At 38.1% G+C, this 20,953-nt stretch overlaps 1 long non-coding RNA gene across 1 annotated transcript in view; it reads right to left on the reverse strand.

Moving 5' to 3' along the window:
- Positions 1 to 12,718, reverse strand: part of LOC148126952 (uncharacterized) — a 138,805-nt gene extending 126,087 nt beyond the window's left edge. Inside the window, exon 1 of the long non-coding RNA XR_015741757.1 lies at positions 12,668 to 12,718. This is a non-coding gene — a long non-coding RNA (uncharacterized LOC148126952). The remainder of the gene's footprint in view (positions 1 to 12,667) is intronic.
- Between the last annotated feature and the right edge of the window lie 8,235 nt (positions 12,719 to 20,953).

Here is a 20,953-nt window from a genome sequence, read left to right on the forward strand (position 1 = left end):
GAACAATTAGTTAGGTGCCATTGAGTCCAGCTGACTTTATGGATAGATACTCACAATCCCAACCTGCCCTTCTAGACATTTAAATGATAGCTTTTGATCCTGTCCATCTGCCTTCCCTTCAACTTTCCTCAGATTTGCCAAGCACAGTCATTTTACTAGTCTACAATCTGTCTGCATTACATACCCAAGGAACGACTTTCTGCTTGCTAATCATCAGCTCAAGAGAGCAATCAGTTTTTATTTTATCCAGAATCTATTGACTGTAGGGTTTGTTTGTTTTTTTGCAACTGATAGTACCCTTAGTGATCGTCTCCAAATCCATAATTCAGACTTTCATCTTCCTTCTCTCACTGTTTCTTGGTCTACTTTCCACTATCACATATTACCAATTGAAAAATCATTGCCGTACTTATTCTAAACCCCACTGTCATAGAAATTCCCTTTATTCTATGATTTTTGCCTAAATTTGGCATTATCTTAATACATTATACGTTTCTCTGTTTCTTTAGATCAGGGCTGTCAAACTCACGGCCTATGGGGAGGATCCATCACGCGCTGGCCACGCCCATATCCAGTTTAACAAAGGGGGGGGGGAAGTCCCAATATGTCACTTGATGCCACTGCGATACCATGAGTTTGATACCCCTACTTTAGATCTACATATAATTGTACTCCCATAGGAAGCTTTTGTGATGCCTGATGAAAAAATATAAATCTGCTGAATCTCAACATTCTTTTACACAGCAATGAATAATAAGCTGGTTGAACAATTCTTCATCTATGTAGCCAAATTCAAAAGCTCTTATGACAGCCTGTCCTCGGCAGAGAAAGCAACAATTTTCCACAAGTTAGGGCAGCAGTTAATGAAATCATGCCTGTTTATCATTATCTACCTCATATTAGTTGCAATTGCATCACATTTTTTGTTTATATCTACAAGTAATACAAACCATGCATAGCCCAACTTTGACTCAAAACACTAAAGGAGATGCATAATTTTGGCAAATTACTTGGAATTATGGTTTAACAGCATCTGGTTCAGATATTCTGGAGTAAATTGCTGGAACCAATACTATGTTTCTACTTTTTTTTTTACTTGAACCAAAAATGTATTACAAAACACGTGACCTCATCCAGTTTCCATGTATGGACTACATGAAACCCACAAGTTTACAAGGCCCTTGAGAGAATTAGGTGGAACTAAGATAGCCTGCTCAACCAGCGTCTTTCATCCAAACTATGCAAGGCTCTTCAAACAAGCAGATATTCATAGCAAAGTACAAATAAAAAGTATGTTATTGTAATAAATTTGTAAGTATACAAAAAAACTAGCATTATTATGAATAAAGCAAAATGCTACTTGTTGTATAGCCATTTGTACAAATCTACTAAGTAGTCATCTGCTTACATGCTTCCTGACTGTAAAAAGCAAACTTATATTCAGCTACTTCATTCAGTGACATCTATACTGACTTATAGTAGCACTTCCAGTGAATTATGGAACATAACTACACTGGGCTACAAACAAAGAATAAATAGTCTTAGAAGACTCCACAAGTATTAATCTACATGCTACAAAGGCATATTGCATCGATCAGCTAGTTTGAATAGAAAAATATACCTTCATTTCCCATCAGGTTTTCCTGAGTAGCAAGTCACTCTAGTCTTTTTTCTCCCACATGAATATTTTAGATTTTGAACATAAGTACATTTCATCAACTAATTCTTCTATAATATATTTGATTGAAGTAAAGAAAAAAGGAACATGTTTATCTTTTCTAAAACCATGTCCATAGATGTTGATTGGAATGGGAAATCTTTTGTTGGGTGAGTTATACTTAGTGTTTTTGAAGCAGTGCCATGAGCTAAAACAGGCAAAGCAATTTGTGTGGCAGTTTCTGTTCTATGAGGATGTAAAATACTTACAGGTGACAAGGAAAATTAGGGAAATTCAATTGATTGAGCTAGAAGACATATTTTGCAGCAAGTTTTTGTATTTTATATTGATTTGATCAAAAATAGATTTTTGTATTTAAAATTAAATTTTAATTGTAATTTTACTTAAGAAGATTTAAGAATTGGTTTTGTATTTACCAAAGGGAAAAATAAGTAAGCAGGATTACAGCTTCTTATGATGTTCCCTAATTACTTAGATGGCACTGATGTTGTTACCTATTCAGGTAATGAAACATCTGCAAGTAAACAAGCAAGCTCAGAGAGCACCAAGGACTAGACAGGTCAACTTTGAGCTACATGTATTCTCTTCTATTGGATTATAACTTCAGATTGATAGAAACATAGTCAAGAAAAAACTATTTACTTTGAATGAGTGTAAATCTAGTAAATCAACCGAGGGTATTGGTGGCACTTGCTGATGGTCTGAATTAAGAAGAGGCATTAGAAGCATTAAAGCTATTTTTATTTTGGAAAAGAAACCAACTCTAGTTGTACAATCATGGCGGAAGCTGTCTCTCTTCCCTCTAAATTTATTTTTGTAGTGGCATCTATGTTTCTTAATTCCAGGTTCTTTTACAATTGGAAGATGCACAAATGGGATGTAAAAGGAAAATTCTGAACAAAGCAGTAAGACTCCTGAAAGACAATTCCTACCTTGGTGATACAGTGATCAATGTTTTTTTCCCTGATGAAGAAAAAAGCCAGAGAAGAAAGCTGATCATTTTAATGACAGGATCCCTCACAAATCATGAGAACAGCATTTGGCAGTGACTCAGAACAAATGCAACAGAGGCAGGATAGCTATTGATACATTTTATGCAGGTGTTTTATACAAATTCAAAAAAGATTAAATAATACTTTGGCACAACAGTGAGGAAAAATGCTGTATCTTCAAATGGGCATGGCTGGAGTTAACCTTTCTTTTTTGTCTTTTTGGGGGGGGAGAGAAAAGGGAAATGTCTTTGCTTTTAAACTATGGCAAGACTGTTTTTGGCTTGCAGTACTGTGTTATTGTTTGTTTCATGCCTCAAAATGTCAGAAAAAAATACAACACTTTTTTTAAAAAAAAATCATGCTGTGAGCACTTACCTCACAATTGAGGTAATCTAGCGTCAGGAAAAAAGTATTTAGGATTCAGATGACCATCTTATAGGTGTTCTCAGAACAGGAGAATTTTTTTATAAACTTACAAACCAAAGCACCATTGCAAAACTGCTAAGAGTTATAAAACAATGCTAAGTAAGAATCTTCTCTAGATCAGGGGTCCCCAACCACCGGGCCCCGGACCAGTACCGGTCCGTGGATCATTTTCTACCGGGCCACCGGTTTGCTGGGCGCTGCCATCTTGTTTCAACAAGAAAGTGCTTCCGGGTGAGCTTTTCTGGTTGGAAATCAGTGTTTGGGTCCTGAAGGAATCCTCGCGCCTTAGTTTCATCGAAGGTGGGGGCAGCTTCGAACGAAGAGCTGTCCCAATGGCAGAGATTAAGAAAGCACAAAAAAGCATAAAAAAGGTACAAAGGAGGAGTTGAAGGTGGCGGGGAGAAGCGGGGTACAGCTGGCTTGCCTTGTCATGGGTGCTGATGCCAGTACCGGGCTGCGGATCATTTTGTGATGCCGGTACCGGGCCGTGGCACAAAAAAGGTTGGGGGCCACTGCTCTAGATAACTAGGAAAAAGATGAATTAAGTCAACTTCAGTCAATTAATTAGAATACAATAGCTTCTAGTTTCCATGTAGCTAATTGGCATGCCTATAAACTATTGGTATAATTTATTTAACAAGTTTAATAACATTTTAATAACTTAATAAGTTTGATAACATTTTGACTACAGATTTTGAGTCTTAAGAGTTTCAAATTAATTATCATTCCTTGCTGCAGCAAAGCGTTTAAGCAAGCAAGATTTACATGTTTTAAGTGAAAATACTGAAGCAGAAACAAAGTGGAATTAAGAAGCACTAACACAACTAGGCTACAAAAAACAGAAAACATCTAAATGGCAACAAAGATTTCAGGTTTCCTGAATCTCTTTACAACTATTTACCGGTACCAGTTGTCTGGGTTTAGCAGTCTCAATCTAGTCATTCTAAGTACTGGAAAAAGAGCAGAAAAGTATAGAAAGGTACCTTTATTCAAAAGAGAATGCTGTTGGAAACATTTTGAGCATTGTATCTATTTTAGTGGTTTTAATCAAAGCCCACAACTGACATTGCTCTCATGGCAATATGTAGGAGTCATGCCATCTGCTGAAAAGTGCACAACTAATCACAGAAGAGATGGGCAATACCCTGGACAGTAGTGTGAGAAAAGGAAACGCTTCCTGTTTGGATAACACCCAGAGTTTTTTTTTCCCAGAAGTTCTCAGTTGCCCTGTAAGGCAATAGTCACCTTTTCCTTCCTTTTCCCAAGAGATGTTGGGAAGTTGGTGCTGAGTAATTGGAGCAATTAATAGCAGGAAACAACTGGGGAATTTTTAAATTCTGTTTTATTTTTGAATGAAATATAAAATGTAAGAGAAACCCAATCTAATCATATCAGGAAGGGCAGAGCTGAGGGGAAAAAACTTACTGGTGTATATAGGGTATACACACATTCTGATTTTTTTCACAAAGACTATTTCTTTCTGCCTGAATCCTTTCTAATATATGTATGTATCAAAAATTGAAGGATATAACTTAAGTGCCATTTACTAAACACATAATCATAATCAAGAGGATATCATGGGTAATGGGCCTCATGGAAAAAACATCAGCCACATGAAGTAACCAGAAAAGGTTTCTGGAAAAGCTCCAGAGGACCCTCCCTCAAACTTGCCACCAATAGTAAAATTCTAACAGTGAATAAGGAGGACTGACAGGGCAAGGAGGAACTCAGAAGGATGAGATCTTGCTAATGGAGGCCTTCTACTAAGAAAAGCAACTAAGCATAAATTTTCAGTGACTGTACATGCACATAGTTATTTGTATTCACCTGAAAGACAGATGGGCGACTTTTAATAACCACAACCAAACAGATCGCACAGAACCAACAAAACTACTTCCAGGAATGCAGTTGTCCAAATAAGGAGCTGTCTGTATAGAATCAGAACAGGCCATGCCATAACTAAGACAAAGCTCTTTAAGTGGGGAATGGCCAAGATCTCGCAATGCGACTGTGGTGTATCTGAACAAACTATATAACACATATAATTCAAGAATGTCCCTTAGGAAATTTGAAGAGACCTGGGATGATCTCACCACAACCACACCAGAATCAGTTAGAATTGGTTAGATTTCTTAGATATCGAATCATAACATGTATTCCATTGAAAGTCTATGGCTCCATATTATGGTGATTTGATTATAGTTTTACTTAATTTATTATCTCCTATATTGCATATCTTATCTAGGAGGGAGAGAGAGATTTGCTGATGCTTTATTTAAATTAAATTTATACATCAGTGATTGCATGACCACTGTAGATGCCCTTATACCACAGGTGTTAAACTTGATCGCGCTATGTGACGTATCAAGACACTTTTTTTGCTTTTGCGGAGCTGGGATGGGTGTGGCCGGCATGTGACGCATCCAGCCCATGGCCCGCCAGTTTAACAAGCCTGGCCTACACTAAATAAATAAAACCTGAAAGTCACAGCCATTTTATGAAGAGACTTCGTGTCAGAAATTCAAATCAACTTGCATATATGATATATAAAGACCAACATACATTACAGATAAAAGCAGTACTCTCGCCTGAAGGCCAGCAGTGCTGCATTTTTGAAATCGAGCATGAAAAAAAAATCTCCTGGTTTTTTTTTTCCTATGCTCCAGTAAGATTGTCTTCTGGAAGCAGAGGCTTTTCCACTCAATTTGGCTGAGTCAGAAGAAAAACTCCAACTGTGTTTCCTCATTTATGCCATGAGGCAAAAGCAGAACAGATTTTTAACCTTTCATCTTTGCTGTTGCTGAAATCAACAGTGATTATCTCCTTTGAGAAATGTGATACATAATTTGCACCCAAGAGATTCCTGTTGTGTGAAACGACTTGCTTTTACCAAAGGTCAAAGAAGCCCATGAAATCCACCAAGATCTATCTAACTTGGCTTCATGAGAAAACAAAAGGCTGCTTTTAGAAATCAAAAAAATTAAGCAATTAGGGCACTGACTGATGCTGAGCATTTTGCATAATCTACCGATGTTTTAAATCATAGTAATGGCTATAAAGATCATAAGAAATCCTGAACTAATCAAGGGGAGATTCAAAATGATAGAATTGATAGAATTTCAGGAGATTTTAAGTTAGATAGTCTTACTATAGAAGAAAAGAACAATTCTGAACTATATGCAATACGGTTGGACTTAGAATACCTTTGACATTCAACATACTATTTCAAGAACAGGTTACAGAATCACAGAGATTAAATGCACTACAATGTCTCCCCAGTCAATTATCGACATGCTCACCCACATGACATTCTCAAAATATGAGTAGTTAGTCCTCAACTTATGACTATAATTGGGACTGAAACTTCTATCACTAAGCAAGGCAGTCTTTAAGTGAGTTACGCCCAATTTTTGCTATGAACGTAAAGGGAATCATCACAACCATTAAACGAATCTGGCTTCCCCCATTGACTTTTCTTGTCAGAAGCCAAATAGAAAGGATGCAAATGATGATCACATAACCCCAGATGCTGCAACAGCCATAAATATATTCTGGTTGCTGAGTGTCCTGGTCCTGATTACATGACTGTTGGGATACTGCAATGGTCATAAATGTGAGCACCAGCTGTAAATCACGTTTTTTCAATGCTGCCTATGCTGCCTTTGAACAATTGCTAAACAACTTGATTTTTAGTTTACCTGTAATCCTTTACTGATTTATTTTTAATGCTAGGAATTGTAGACAGTGTATTTTCTTATTTGTTCTTGTTTTTCCGTTACTTCTCAAGTTCTATATGTAAGCAAATCCTTGTTCAATCTCTTCTACAACCTAGCTATGATAGGGAACAAATATATATACAACTTATTAGTGAACCGGATCTTAATGCCTTAGGGCAATTTTTCCTAAACAATTTCACAAACCTGTAAATACCTGGTCAGCTTTTCTCTGCTTATACTGTATGCTGTAAATAATACACTCCAGACTCTTGTTTCACCTTCCATTCCACCTTCTGGGCTAAAGTGGGCTAGTCATTAGTCACTCTCCCTTTGCATGTACATTGATGTCTGTAATGCAGCCCACACTCACAATGTGAGCTATTATAACAAGTGTCCAGTGGAAAAATGTTCCCATGCATTACTATTTTCCAAGCCTCGCAGCTAGCAGAGTATTTTTAACAGAAATGAAGGAATGATGTTCTCTCTGAAAGCTGACTTTTCCTTTGCTTGGTCCCTTGTTTATGTACATTCCGCAGGGCTGTAGCAGTTTGTTCTTTTTTGCTCTCTCTCTTTCTGTGTGAGAAGAATGAAGGCAAAAGGTTGTTATTAGGCGCTCTGGGAGTTAGAAACCTGTTTGACTCCTGGCTTTTTCATTCCACATGCAACAGTATCTTGTCAACTGAGTAAAATTGGCTCAAGGGGACTCTTGTCTCTTCGTCTTTTACGGCGAGGAATTGATCAAAGGTCAAATTCAAAGCTATATTGAAAGGTCCTCAATAATTAAAATATTTATGCCTTGATGCTTTTGCTTTTAAAAGACCAGAAGACATAGACACACACACACAGATGACAGAATTGTTACTTTGCTGAGATGTGACAAAATGTACTAAGAAAGCTTCATTTAAGCATCACTAGTCAGAAAAAGGGGCAAGATTATGGTGATCTAAGTATGTGATGAGGACCTCCTTCAAAACTTGGGTTCTCTGCTCACTGTTTGCCTGGCCATGGGAAATTTCTTTGTCTCTTTTCCCCTTTATCAAATAAAACAAATAGCATACTTTAATGTCCCAGGATCTAGGATCCTATATCCCATGCAGATTATAAGTATCCATCACTCCTTCCTCACAACCGCAGACCATCTTGGTTCTCTTGTCTTTTGACACATATGCATACCCTTTAGAAGCAAATATTTCTATATACCATAGGCTGGATTACTTTTGTGCCAAATATTATAAGATGTAGCATCTGTGGCTGTTCTTCAATGCCTGTTCTGCAAGTAGTTGACCATGTCAACTGCATGTCCTCAGTATTTATGTGGCATCTGGCAATATGCACTTCAACATTTCATCAGGGAACAATTGGGTTTTTTTTCATCCCATTCAGTTGTGGGGTACAGGCCACTGTGTTTTCACACACAATCTTATCCTGCTTCAGGAATCTTTACGTGTTGTCTACTATATAATCATCCCAGATCTACGTACACGATACCTGAGGTTTTCTTCCAAATTTTTGCTTGCTAATCTTGCATATTCTGTAAATTTCTCAAGTACTTCATCATCAATAAGTTGCAAAAATTGTATTTTATATATTCACCTATCAATGTGTTTTCACTGATGTTATTATTTATACTGATCCATCTTACTGACAGCAGACCTTATTCCAAACCTGAATTAAGGAATCTTTAATCATTAAACTCAGCACCTCTCCATTCCCTGCCACTTAACAGAATCTTACAAAGCTGCTGCACCCACCTGAAGGTGCCCATTTAGCCCATTCATCAAATGAATATTAGATTTACAGTATGTTCACTCATTTCAATGAATCTCTCTTTTTCTTTAAAAAAGTCAGAGGCTATGGCAGAATCAAAACATATACCATCTGGTGACCCACATCCTCCCATTACTTTTATCTCCTTTCTGGTCTTTGTTATACTGGGCAAATGTGTGTCATCATCTTTGGAATGCAGAGTAACATGTATAACAGGACTCCCTCTTTAAAAAAAAAAACCTGAGTTGTAAATGACCCAAACCACTAAAATGAAGCATTTCCTTTCTTTTCTTCTCACCTTACAAGGAGATTCTTGACTGAGAATGGCATCTTGTTCTTGAGCCTGGCACAAACTACAATCCTGCAAGCAATTTTTTTATGAAATCAACATCTGCTTTCCCTTTCAATTCTACTGCATCTATAACAGGATGGTACCTTCTGACTATGAATTTTAAATGGAACCCCTTTTTTCCTCAAATTTGTTTTGCCTTTCGAAGGGATTTCAATTCCTACCTTCTTCCTTATACTTGTCTGATGCAATTTGAAGCCTATGAATCTTTTCTTATGTACTGTAGGTCTGAGACAGATTTCCAAATGAAGCTTCAACTAAAATCCTTGAATGGGCTCACTCACTGTAAGAAGAAATCTTCCTAGCTACTTTGTCATTTGCTTCAACTCTTTCTTCTGCTGTGGTAGTGTAGGCCTCTCCTTGTACAGCGCAAATGTGATTCCTTGAAACTTCAGAATCAATTTAATCTTGATAGGCTGAATAAAATGTTGGTTCTTCCAGTCAACTTCAAACTCACTGCACATTCTGATTCAGAAATCTGCACATTAGAGAGTCTAGATATGATATAGATAAAAACAACCACCATTAAGATGACTGATAACCTACTCATCACCTCTGAGTTATATAAGAATATGATTTTGATCTTTGAATTGGAGCAGGCACCTATAACTTATAATGATATTCTTGAGCTAATTTCTATATTTGTATTTACTATACATTAACTAAGATATTGTTGCTTAATTCTGGAAACTGAAACACATGTACCTGAATCTGAAAGAATCTGGGTTGGGGAAGACTGCCTAACTTTTTATAATATCAAATTGATCCAATAAAAATACTTTAGGAGCAATATTCTGAATCTGTACGGCAGATATTAAAAGGTAAAGGTTCCCCTCGCACATATGTGCTAGTCGTTTCCAGCTCTAGAGGACAGTGCTTATCTCTGTTACAAAGCCAAAGAGCCAACGCTGTCCGAAGACGTCTCCGTGGTCACGTGGCCGGCATGACTAAATTGCGGAAGGTGCACAGAACGCTGTTACCTTTCCACCAAAGGAGGTCCCTATTTTTTTACTTGCATTTTTACATGCTTTCGAACTGCTAGGTTGACAGAAGCTGGGACAAATAACGGGAGCTCACTCCGTTACTCAGTGCTAGGGATTCGAACCTCTGAAATGATGACCTTTCTGATCAACAAGCTCAGCATCTTAGCCACTGAGCCACCATATCCCATCTACAGCAGATATTACAACCATTAAACCTTTTTAAATCTAGGATCAGAGTCAGGGAACTGCAATATAATGGTTATCAGCATATAGGAATTTGACTTTTTAAATGATGCTTTGGTCTTTAAATAAATCAATAAATGGTTACTTGTAATGCTGCAGTACAAAACTTTTGGCTGATGTTTACAATATCTCTATCTCCCAACCCACTCACTTGATGAATTCAGAGATATTTTTAAAATAAATAAACATTGTTGCATCTCCGTTATTTGGGAAAAGGTTCACTCACTGATACACACACACACACAAATAAACGCACACAAAGATAAGTTGAGGTTGGTAAAGACCACTCAGTGAGACTAAAGGGTGTGGCAGGAATCAAGATAATCAGTTTGCCTTTTGAGAATCAAGAATTGTTTTGACTTTCCAGATCCCTGGTGATGATCTGGATAAACCCCTATAAAGAATTGTGTTTGATGATCCACAAGTTTAAAAGACTAACTAGACCTAATCTACTGTGAAAGCATTAGTCAGTTAAGCAGTGGGGAGTTGCTACCTAATTTTTCTGGAAATAATCATTAGCATACATAGTTATGCATGCTAAATATGCAAATTAATGTAATTGGGGTTTTTTCCTTCCATGGTACTTCCATCCGCATGTAAATATATTACTTTCTTTGCTCATCATTCATTGTTGAACTTTTGGAGGGTATAATTTACTTCATGTTCAGAATAGCAGTTGGTCCTCAATATCCAGGAAGAATCTATTTTCTAAAAGTTGTGAACCTAAGTAAAATCCTTTCCTTACTTGCCATTTAAATTGGCACCAGAACACACTGGTAACACTTGATCTCATGACACTACTGTTATCTTGTACCCAAACCCACAAATGCAGATTATTTCTGCTTTGGGAAAAGGAGGTTCATGTGAACAGACTAGCCTTGATCTAACTTTGGTAAGAACCCCATGAGATGCCTGTAATTTCAAAAGATGGACAAGCAACATCTGGCCTTAACTATTCACTGGCTATTCAATACGCTTAAAATATTATCTCTCAACAATTAAAATAATTCATTTTGCTACTCTCAGAGCAGCTACCAGAAGCAAGACAGCATATCACTATTCTGCCCAGAAATTATTTCATTAGAACAAGAGCTAAATTACGCAAAAGATCCTCACTGAAGGTTATTTGTTATTTTTATAATTAAAAATGAACACACACACACACACACACACACGATCTGTTTTCTGACTTGAAGGCAAAAGTGATGGGGGTTTTTGCCACCTGAACAGAAGTTCAGGGATAAAAAGGTTGCAATTATGGACACAGATAATCTTTGCTTTGTTTTTGATCTGTAGGAGCTGTCCTTAAAATAGCTCTGGTACAATCTGTACATTCCCTCCCATCCTTACTTCTTTCTTTTCAGACTAATAAAAACACCAAGCATTCACTTTTCAGATAAAAAGCCATTGATTAAATAACCTGTTTTTAAAATATCTCAGGGCAACTTCCTACTGTGCTAAGTATATGTGAAAAATATTAGGCAGGGTTTGACCCCTATAAATCTTTTAAAAATTTCATATTTATCAAATGACTAGGCCGTAATATAAATTCAGAAAATAACTCCTGCCTGAGATAATTTTTCAAATACTCATAAACCAACTGGAGAGGGGAGAAAATATTCCAAATCACTTTAAATATCATTCCTTCTGCTTTTCTTCTTCATAGCATTAGCTTTATTTCCTTTACTTTATAGGCATGTGAAAATACTGGTAGTTTGCGGTATTTATTGTAAATAATTACTAAGCAGAGTTTCAAAATGGAAAGAAAAGGATATGAAAGTAGCAAAGTACCTGAAATAATCCTTGTAGCTACAGATATTAAGGGCGAGCGGGAGGGAGACTACTCAATCCTATTTATACTATTCCCAGAGAATTACATATTTATCATTCAAAGGAAAGGTATTGGACTTTTCTGCTCATAAAAAGGAATTCAATATTAAGACCAACCAACAAAACGAAAATTCTTCCTGGATCAGGTAAAGATCTACTTGATATTGAATCTAGCACCAGGATTTGGACACAATAGTGCCATTTTATGTGAGCCCTCCAGTAGCTGAATGTAAAGCATAGGACTTTAATCCTACAAGTAATGTGCACTGATTCTGATTCAAAGCCATTCTGGTAACTTTATCTCCCATGAATTTCCTTAACACTCTTGGAAAGTCAGCTAACATACTATCTGTCATTATAGCCACTAATAAAAGATTTCTGTAGTTTTATCACGTGTTACTTGTTATTTGAAGTAGTAAAATATTTGACAGTATGACTCAAGCTTTCACAACATGCATATACAATTATAACTACAACTTGGCTTTCTTTTAAACCTGAAAATACTTTCAGAACGAAGTTTACTAAAGGCCTTTCCCATCTTTGAGTGAAAACATTATATCCCATCTTGAGCAGTGGTGCAATTCAACTGGTGTAACAACCGGTTCAGTGAGTGGCCTGCCACACAGGTGCTTCGTGCGCGCACGCAGCATTTTAAAAAGACCATTTTTAGCTATAATACTTACCTTCTGCTGCAGCCCCGGTGAGTAAAACAGCTGATGCGTGGCAAATCGCTCTGCTGCGAGAATCAGCTGTGCTCAAAAACAAGGAACTAAACACAGAAAAGGGCAGGGGCAGGGCCAAATGATTACCAGAACTACCGGTTTGCCCGAACCAGTCTGAACCAGTAGAATCCCATCCCTGATCTTGAGTCAATAGAAAACAACACCAGCATAAAATTTTGCTGTATACATTGACAATTCTTATCCTGTCTCTATTGCATGTGATCTAAATCAATACCACTAAATGGCATTGTCCTTTTTAATTTGTGGGTGTGCCACTCCTTCCATGTGATTAGTTTTTTTTCCTGAGTTTGCTGTTCTCTTTCAGTAAATGACAAGCTAGCAGGAAAATCATTATTAATCAGTGGCCACAAGGGAGGAGACAGTCTGACCACTGCCCAGAATAGTCATCTGGAATGGAGTTGTTTGCCTATGATTAAATTAAGTTCAGCAGGTACTGTAAATTAGACAGCACCACTTGATCTAGTACAGGGGTCGTCAACCTTTTGGATCTCAGGGACCACCAAACTCATACTTTTAAATCCCGAGTACCACTAATATGATTTTTTTAAAAAAAAGCTAATATATTTAATATAATTTTTTATGTTAAATATAAATATTACATATATGTATATATGTATGTATGTTCTGTCTCACCTTCCTTCTTTCCCAAAAGATGAAAGAGTACAAACTCACACAAACACAGGCAGGCAAGCTGACTCAGACTTCACAGAGTTAATTCTTTGGAACTGATAATGTCCTTGGCATTCCAACACACTCTGCCTGCCAAGTCCAAATTGATAACAAGTAAAAAGCTACTTACAGAAAATTGCAAGGCAGACCACAATAATCATTCACAACGAAAACCTGAAGTAAGATCAAACTTTGTCCCATACAAAGTTCCAGCCGACAACACACCCACTTTTATCCCCTGTGGGGTGTGGCTCAATGACTCAGCTCACTCTCTGACCCTCCCACGCCTCCTACGTTGCTGCTCACGTTTCTCCCTACGACGCTGCCTAGGATCAAGCCAACATTCTTCCTCTTGACTCCCTGTCAGGGGCTGCTCCGATATGCCTTCCTCCTGATTAATCTCAGGCTGTTCCTCTCAGATGTCTGATGAAACCTGAGGCATTATCAGGGAGGAAGGCATTGCCAGAGAGGAAGGTCCCGAGGAGGAAGGCATTCCCAGTTCCTCCTCCTCATCTTCCAAGTCCTCTTCCTCTGACAGCACAGGCTCGGGAATTGGAACCACAATATATCTTCACTCTGAGAAGCAAGAGCCGAAGACAGAAGCCTGAAGATGATGAATGAGACTTCATCGAAACGTTGCCTAGATACTTCGAATCTTACGCGGGAGAAAACCCGAACAACCAAAGATCCATATCTATATCTATATCTATATCTATATCTATATATCTATATCTATATCTATATCTATATATCTATATCTATATCTATATCTATATCTATATATATATATAGCACAACTACAATGACGTGGGAAAATACCCGAACAAAGCTGAATGCCATACATGTAAGTACCCGCGAAAACTTAAGAAAACAAATATATGTATGTGTGTGTGTGTGCGCGTGTGTGTTTTAAAGTTTTCGTGGGCATTTATATGTATGGTATTCAGCTTTGTTCGGGTATTTTCCCATGTCATAGTTGTGCTTTTAAAGTTGTAGCAACGTTTCGGCAGAATCTCATCTGCCATCATCAGGCTTCTGTATTGTGTTCGTCTGTGAGTCAGACTCTTACAGTTGTTTCAGTTTTAAATTTGGGGCTAGCCTACTGCTGTGCCAGAATGGTTTTTTCTTCATCCTGATTGGTTGGGAGTCTTGGTCTGTGTTTATTGGTCTTGGAGTTTGCTGTGTTCTGCTTGATTGGTGTTTCTAATATCTTCTGTCTGTTTTGTGGCTTTTTTTGTGTCTAGATTGGCTGGCAACATTGTGTTCCTGTATTGGAAGCTTTTACTGCAGCTTGGCTCCAAGTAAATGGATGGCTATCATTTGTTAGGAAGCTAGGTTTCATCTGGTGCCTGATTGGGGTGTGTTTGAGCTGGAGGTATCAGGGGGCATCTGTTTGTGCCCAGGTGTTTGCCTGGCTAGTGGTGTGGAGATTTTTTTGTTTGTGAGTGCAGGCTTCCAAATAATTGACAGTCTGGTGGAACCATCTCTACTATTCATGCTTTCAGGTCTTTTTTCAATCTCTATGGCTTCTCTGATAATTCTGTGGCTGGGGTTTTCTATAGTGGCTAGGGTTTTGGTGCCATTGAAGTTGATGCTGTGACCTGTGGCTTTCATGTGTTGGACTAGTGAGGAAGTGTGCTCCAGCTTTTTTACTGCATTTTTGTGTTCATCCAGGCGGGTACTTATTCTTCTATTGGTCTGTCCAATGTATGTGGCTGGGCATGATGCACAGGGGACTTCGTATATGCCTTGGTTTTCCAGGTCAATTTTATCTTTGGGGTTTCAGGAATTCTTCAAAATCATCAAACGCTCCCACTTGCAGTTCCCGTGCCTCCCGACTCAGGTCCCCAAGATGCACGGTCCCACACACGGTGGCGGTGGCAACAAGTCCCCTCCCCCAGCGCCTGCTGTCAGCTCTCCCCATTAGTTTTCTAGCTTTGAATTGTTCCCAGCTCTCTCTCTTTCCTCCCCCCCACCACACACGCAGGCAGGAAAGGAAAGGGAGATGGAGCCGTGCACAGCTCTCCCCTTTTTCAGCCCTTGTTGCCTCTCCCAACATCGAAACCTCGGAAATGCAAAGCTGCCCTGCGGTAGCGCCCTGAGTTGCTTGCTTCTCCACCACTGTCTCCTCCTCCTCCAGCACCACTTCCTTCTCTGGGTAGGGAGATTCTTAACTAGCCGAGCATGCTAAGGCAACTCAGGACACTACCGCTGTGGTGGCTTTGCCTTCATTTCCGAGGCTTCAATGTTGGGAGAGGCAGCAAGGGCTGGAAAAGGGAAGAATCTGTGCATGGCTCCGCCCCCTTTCCTTTCCTGCCTGCACATGGGGGGAGGGGAAAGAGAGAGCGCTGGGAGCAATTCAAAGCTAGAGAACTAATGGGGAAGAGCTGACAGCAGGCACTGGGGGAGGGAACTGCTGTTGCCGCTGCCGGCGGGTCTAGGAGCTGGTTGGCGCGTGCATCTCGGGGGCCTGACTCCGGGGTCCCTCGGAGAACCAGGAGGCGCAAGAACTGCGCGGCCCAGATTAGTTGCTTTTGGGGGCCATTTCTTCTGTGGCCCACCAAAAATTTTCCACGGCCCACCAGTTGGCGACTGCTGATCTAGCATCTGTCAGGAAACAGAAAAAGATAGGTGAAGGTTGCCTTCTGAATGGACTGAATAATATCATGCATTCTTGCCTATAAGAGATTATCAGCCTTACAAGATAAACTAGGCTAAAAAGCCAATGGCATGTAGGTCAGTACTACTTTTATTGTAACTGCTATTGTAGCAGAATCTTGAAAATCTGAATGTGCTTCTCCCTACATATGAACTTCATGTGAGGGGCTTACCTGAGACATTTTCTCAAGTTACTTCCTTGGCCAAGGCTCAGCTCCTTCTTATCTGACTGTTGTCTTGTTGGTAAGCTCTTTCTCCTGTTCTTCAAAACCATGCTATCTTCCCTATATCTATAGAAATGGTCATAATTAATTGCACTGTAATTAATTGCATTAAAATTGCACTGAAGCAAGCTGGTGAAGAGGATCAGCCCTACCTCTCCAGTTACAATCAACAAATGTAGATGTCATCTCTAAGCTTTTCTATGATCTTCAAGAAATTGTAATTCGGGCAGGTCGAGGCTGAACAATATTCATGTCTTCGAAAGTGAGAGATGGTAGGACCCATACAACTACAGTAATGTTCAAAACTGTGGAAACCTTTTGGGAAAAGTGTATTTTTGAGGTTTGATGGCTAATAACACCACTTTTTTTAGTAGTGTCATAAAATTATATATCAATGGAAAGATAATTTAATCAAGAATGGAATGCAATAATGTTTTTCAATTATCTGTATTCTATGAAAAGTTATAGCCAAATAACCAGAAAAAGGAAGCACAACTTGCTTAAGTTGATATCAGGTAGCTTTCCTTCATCCGATTGTAGCCAATGAGCATGAGTGTTTAGAGAGCCAATCAGGTGTCATCTTGTTTAGGCAATGAGCCAATCAGATCACAGTAGGATTCAGTTATTGATGTCATGTACTGGAGCTGAGAGGAAGATATTTGTCAGTGTGTTATGTGATTGCTTTCAAGTTGGTTGGGTTTTTTTGAGTTCTTCCATTTAGTGAGCTTGTAAAATGTAATAAAATTAAAGTAACAGTGCAAAGAGTTTACTGGTCACCCAGAAAGCGATGTAAAATAGTATTATTAAGTGAACAAGGTTACAGTTATAAAGAAATTAGAAGAAGAATTGGTGGAAACTTAACCAAAGGTGGCATTTCTAAGTTTTTGAAAAGGTATAGGGAGACTCAGTCACTACAAAACCACACTCATAAAGGCAGGAAAAGGTGCACAACAGCAAGTGATCATAGAAGAATTGACTCTGCCTACGTGACAGAAGAAAATCATCTGAGTGTATACAAGATGAAATGGTGCAACGCAATGTGAAGTTGAGTATAAGGACTATTTGGCGCAGACTGCAGGAATTTGGCCTAAAATCTAGAATTCCATGAAAAAAAGCAAATCCTTCATAAAAGTTATTGCATTACATTCTTGATTAAATTATCTTTCCATTGATATATAATTTTTGGAACTACTCCCAAAAAAGTGGTGTTATTAGCCATCGAACCTCAAAAATACACTTTTCCCAAAACGTTTCCACAATTTTGGCCACTATTATATATAAAAATCATCTTGACAATCATACTGGGCAAAATTTTATTTAAAAAAATTAAGCAATCCACTCATGTGAATTTAGAAAATAATGTAGTACCTGACAGGAGTCAAGAGTTGGTTTATCAAAAATAAATCATGCCCAAAAAACCTGTTTATTTAACCATGGGAACGTAGTGGGCAATGTGTATCTTGACCTTAGCAAAGCATTTAACAAAATCTCCCTTGAAGATTCTGGTAAAAAAGATGACAAAATGTGGGCATCCAACAAGTGCACCTCAAGCCGGAGGAAAATACTGAACAGGATACTACAATGCTCCATTCTAGGCCCCATACTGTACAACCTATTAATAAAAGAGTTGGGTGACGGATTAAAATATGATTACCAAATCTTCAGATGACACAATAATAAGAGAATAGCAAAAAAAAAAAAAAAAACTTGAGGAGAGTTTCAGGAAGCCCTTTATAAGCTGGATCACTGTGAAAAGCCTAGCAAGATGAACATCAATAGGCATAAATGCAAAGTTCTACATTTTAGTGGAAAAGATTTAAGGCATGACTATTGAATGGAGGAAGCAGTAATATATACATCAGGGTAATTTAATGGATCACGAACTGAACATGAAGCAACCTGTGATGCAACTGAAAAAGACTGTAGTGTTGGACTGCATCAGCAGATATGTAATATCAAAAACAACATAAATCATTGTTTCTCTTTATTCTGCATTTATCAGGCTGCATTTAGAATTTCATGTCCCATACTGGACACCACTTTTTAAGAATATGAATAACAAATTAAAGTATATCTGGAACAGGGTAACTAAGGTGATAAGGGACTTGGAAGGAAAAACTTATGAAGAACATTTAAAGGCATTGGAAATGATAGCTAACTTCACTGTCTCAAGGACTCAAGGGAAGAAATTAAAAAGAAATAATGTTAGAAACAAATGGAAAGGTTGCGGTCATAATTAATATAAAAGCTCACCTAATTTTGCCAGTAGCACCCAGGCACTAGAATTCATATCCTGATTGGCTGGATTTACACCTGCCTCAGACTGATCTTCTGCCTTCCCCTTTTAGTACAAATCATCAAAACTTTGTAATGCAATATGGCCTCAAGAGCTTGACACCCACCAACAACTACAAAAGCCATCCCTTTGGTTAACATTCCTGTGATTTTGACACAGGAAACCATTTTACTCATCTTTAAATGTCTAGGAGACATGAATAAAGTCTTAACCACCACTGAAGTACTAAAGTGAAGGGTTATGTAATTGCACCCAGAATGCTCTGCATTTCCCTTACACAAGCTTTTGTCATGAACACAGGTAACGAGAGAAGTTGTTCATGGAAACAACTAGGGAACTAAGGAAACAAATTCTGGGAAAAGAAGAGTGCTAAGACACATTATTGGCACAATCAGAGAAGGTCAGTATCCTTCTGACCCTTGTATGACATGCCTCTCAGCACAGGATAATGACTACAAGGGCAGTGGTACATTAATAGCAATATCAATCAGGCATTATGTGGCAGGTGCCATGTACCAACCGTACAATCTCTTCTGCTCCTAAGCCAAAATGGCTGCAGAATGCTTTGCTAGTGACTGGAAGGAGAGACTGTGTCTGTAGCAACCTAAAATGGGCAGTGGGAACTGAGCAAATCCTCATCAGGAGGAATAAGTACAGAAGAGCTGTAAGGCAGTTCCATTCAAGGGCAAGATGAGATCAAGATACTATTGCATGAGCCAAAGAGAAGATCACGGTCATCAGGGCACATTTGCGCCATGGAGAGTCAAGCGAGGACACGGCATAAGACTGGATATCATCACCTTTCACTGAGTTGATATTTCAGGACAAGGGATTTGCATATGTCACAAGAGATGTAAATTAAAGATTGAATAACATTCTGTAATGTTATTTGCATTACATGCTGATTCAAGCCGGGACAACAACAAAAAGAACCACTGGAAATTTTAAAACAGAGATGAATCATGCTTGCTAAATGATAATCAAATTCTAGGAGTGTTAAATTGATGTGCAGGATCCCCATCTCTCAGATTTCCTCTGCCCACTCTTTTCTTGCAAAACTAAATCTTGTTTTGATCACCAAGTACTTTTGGAAAAAAAAAACCAATTATTCAAAGAGTCAGAAGATGGAAACTTATTAACCTTTTAACAGCTTCACTAATTGCAGTATGTTCAGATGCTATTATAGATGTTTATTTTAATATCTCAAAAACTGTACACAAGATTTCCTTAGTTATTCTGAGTTCGCCCCCTTCCCATAAGATATATAGTAAATGGCCATTACAGTTTTTGAAGTAGTAAGTCTATAATAGACTTTCAAGAAATGTCTACTTAGTCACATGGCTGTCCCGATTTACCTAATCAGATGTGATTTATTTTAGGCAACTATTCTGAGATGCAGTTTTTTTCTTAAGGGTTTCCCATGATGCTTTTAAATCACATTGTGAACTAAATTGCTTCAGCTGCTATTTTATTCCCATAGATTGCTGATTTACTGTTTATAAGCCACTTAAATACAAAACTAGAATAGGAATCTGATTCTTTAGAAGTTCCTATTAATAATAAAATACAAACATGGACCATGTCAAGATTTCAGAAGAGATAAATAAAAAAATATGACAAGAGGATTCAACATTTTCAGAAGTGTTAATAAATCATTCCTGAATAATATTTAAGATTTAATTGTTGTGATTATAATAGTAGCAGTAGTATAGTAGTATAGCATTGTAGTAACATTCTTTATGAACAAAGAGAAAGAAAGGGGGAGAAATCTTGTCTATACTTCCACTTAGTCTTGGAAAATCATGAGACTCCCAGACATTGCTTCTATCTCATCCCCAGCCAATGAGTAGAACAGTCATCAGTTATCCTTGTTGGGGGCAATATGCTGACTCTGTGAACAACTCAGAGAGGGAGAGGGCTGTAAAGCACTGTAAAGCGGTATACAAGTCTAAGACTCTAAGTGCTATTGCTATCCTTTACTTTATCATTGTACAAATTACTTCCCCCTTGAAGTTGATATTATCTCACCACAGCTTTAAAACGTGTAAAATTTGAAATGCTCTATCAGTATTCTCTTGAAAATAAGACCATAGGTACATAGGATCAAAGGTGTTTTGAATGTTTCAGGTGATGAAGGCATAGTCTCTTACATCTCATCACTAGTATTTATCCTCCAGTCTCTACCCTCTCTATTACACCTTTGTATCCTGAGTTCCTTTTATATACCAGCTTCCTCTGCCCCGTTTTTGACACAATTTCTCTCTGTAGAGAAATTTTGCCATAAAGGAAAAAGAACAGATTCAGGTTCAATAGAGAGATAGCAATGAGCACTCTTATTGATCTTTGGCTGGATCGATCAAAGATAGAGCTACTGTGAGT

Source organism: Pseudonaja textilis, chromosome 2 (genome assembly GCF_049901715.1).
Source record: "Pseudonaja textilis isolate UNSWEBS1 chromosome 2, rPseTex1.2, whole genome shotgun sequence".
Lineage (NCBI taxonomy): Eukaryota > Metazoa > Chordata > Lepidosauria > Squamata > Elapidae > Pseudonaja > Pseudonaja textilis.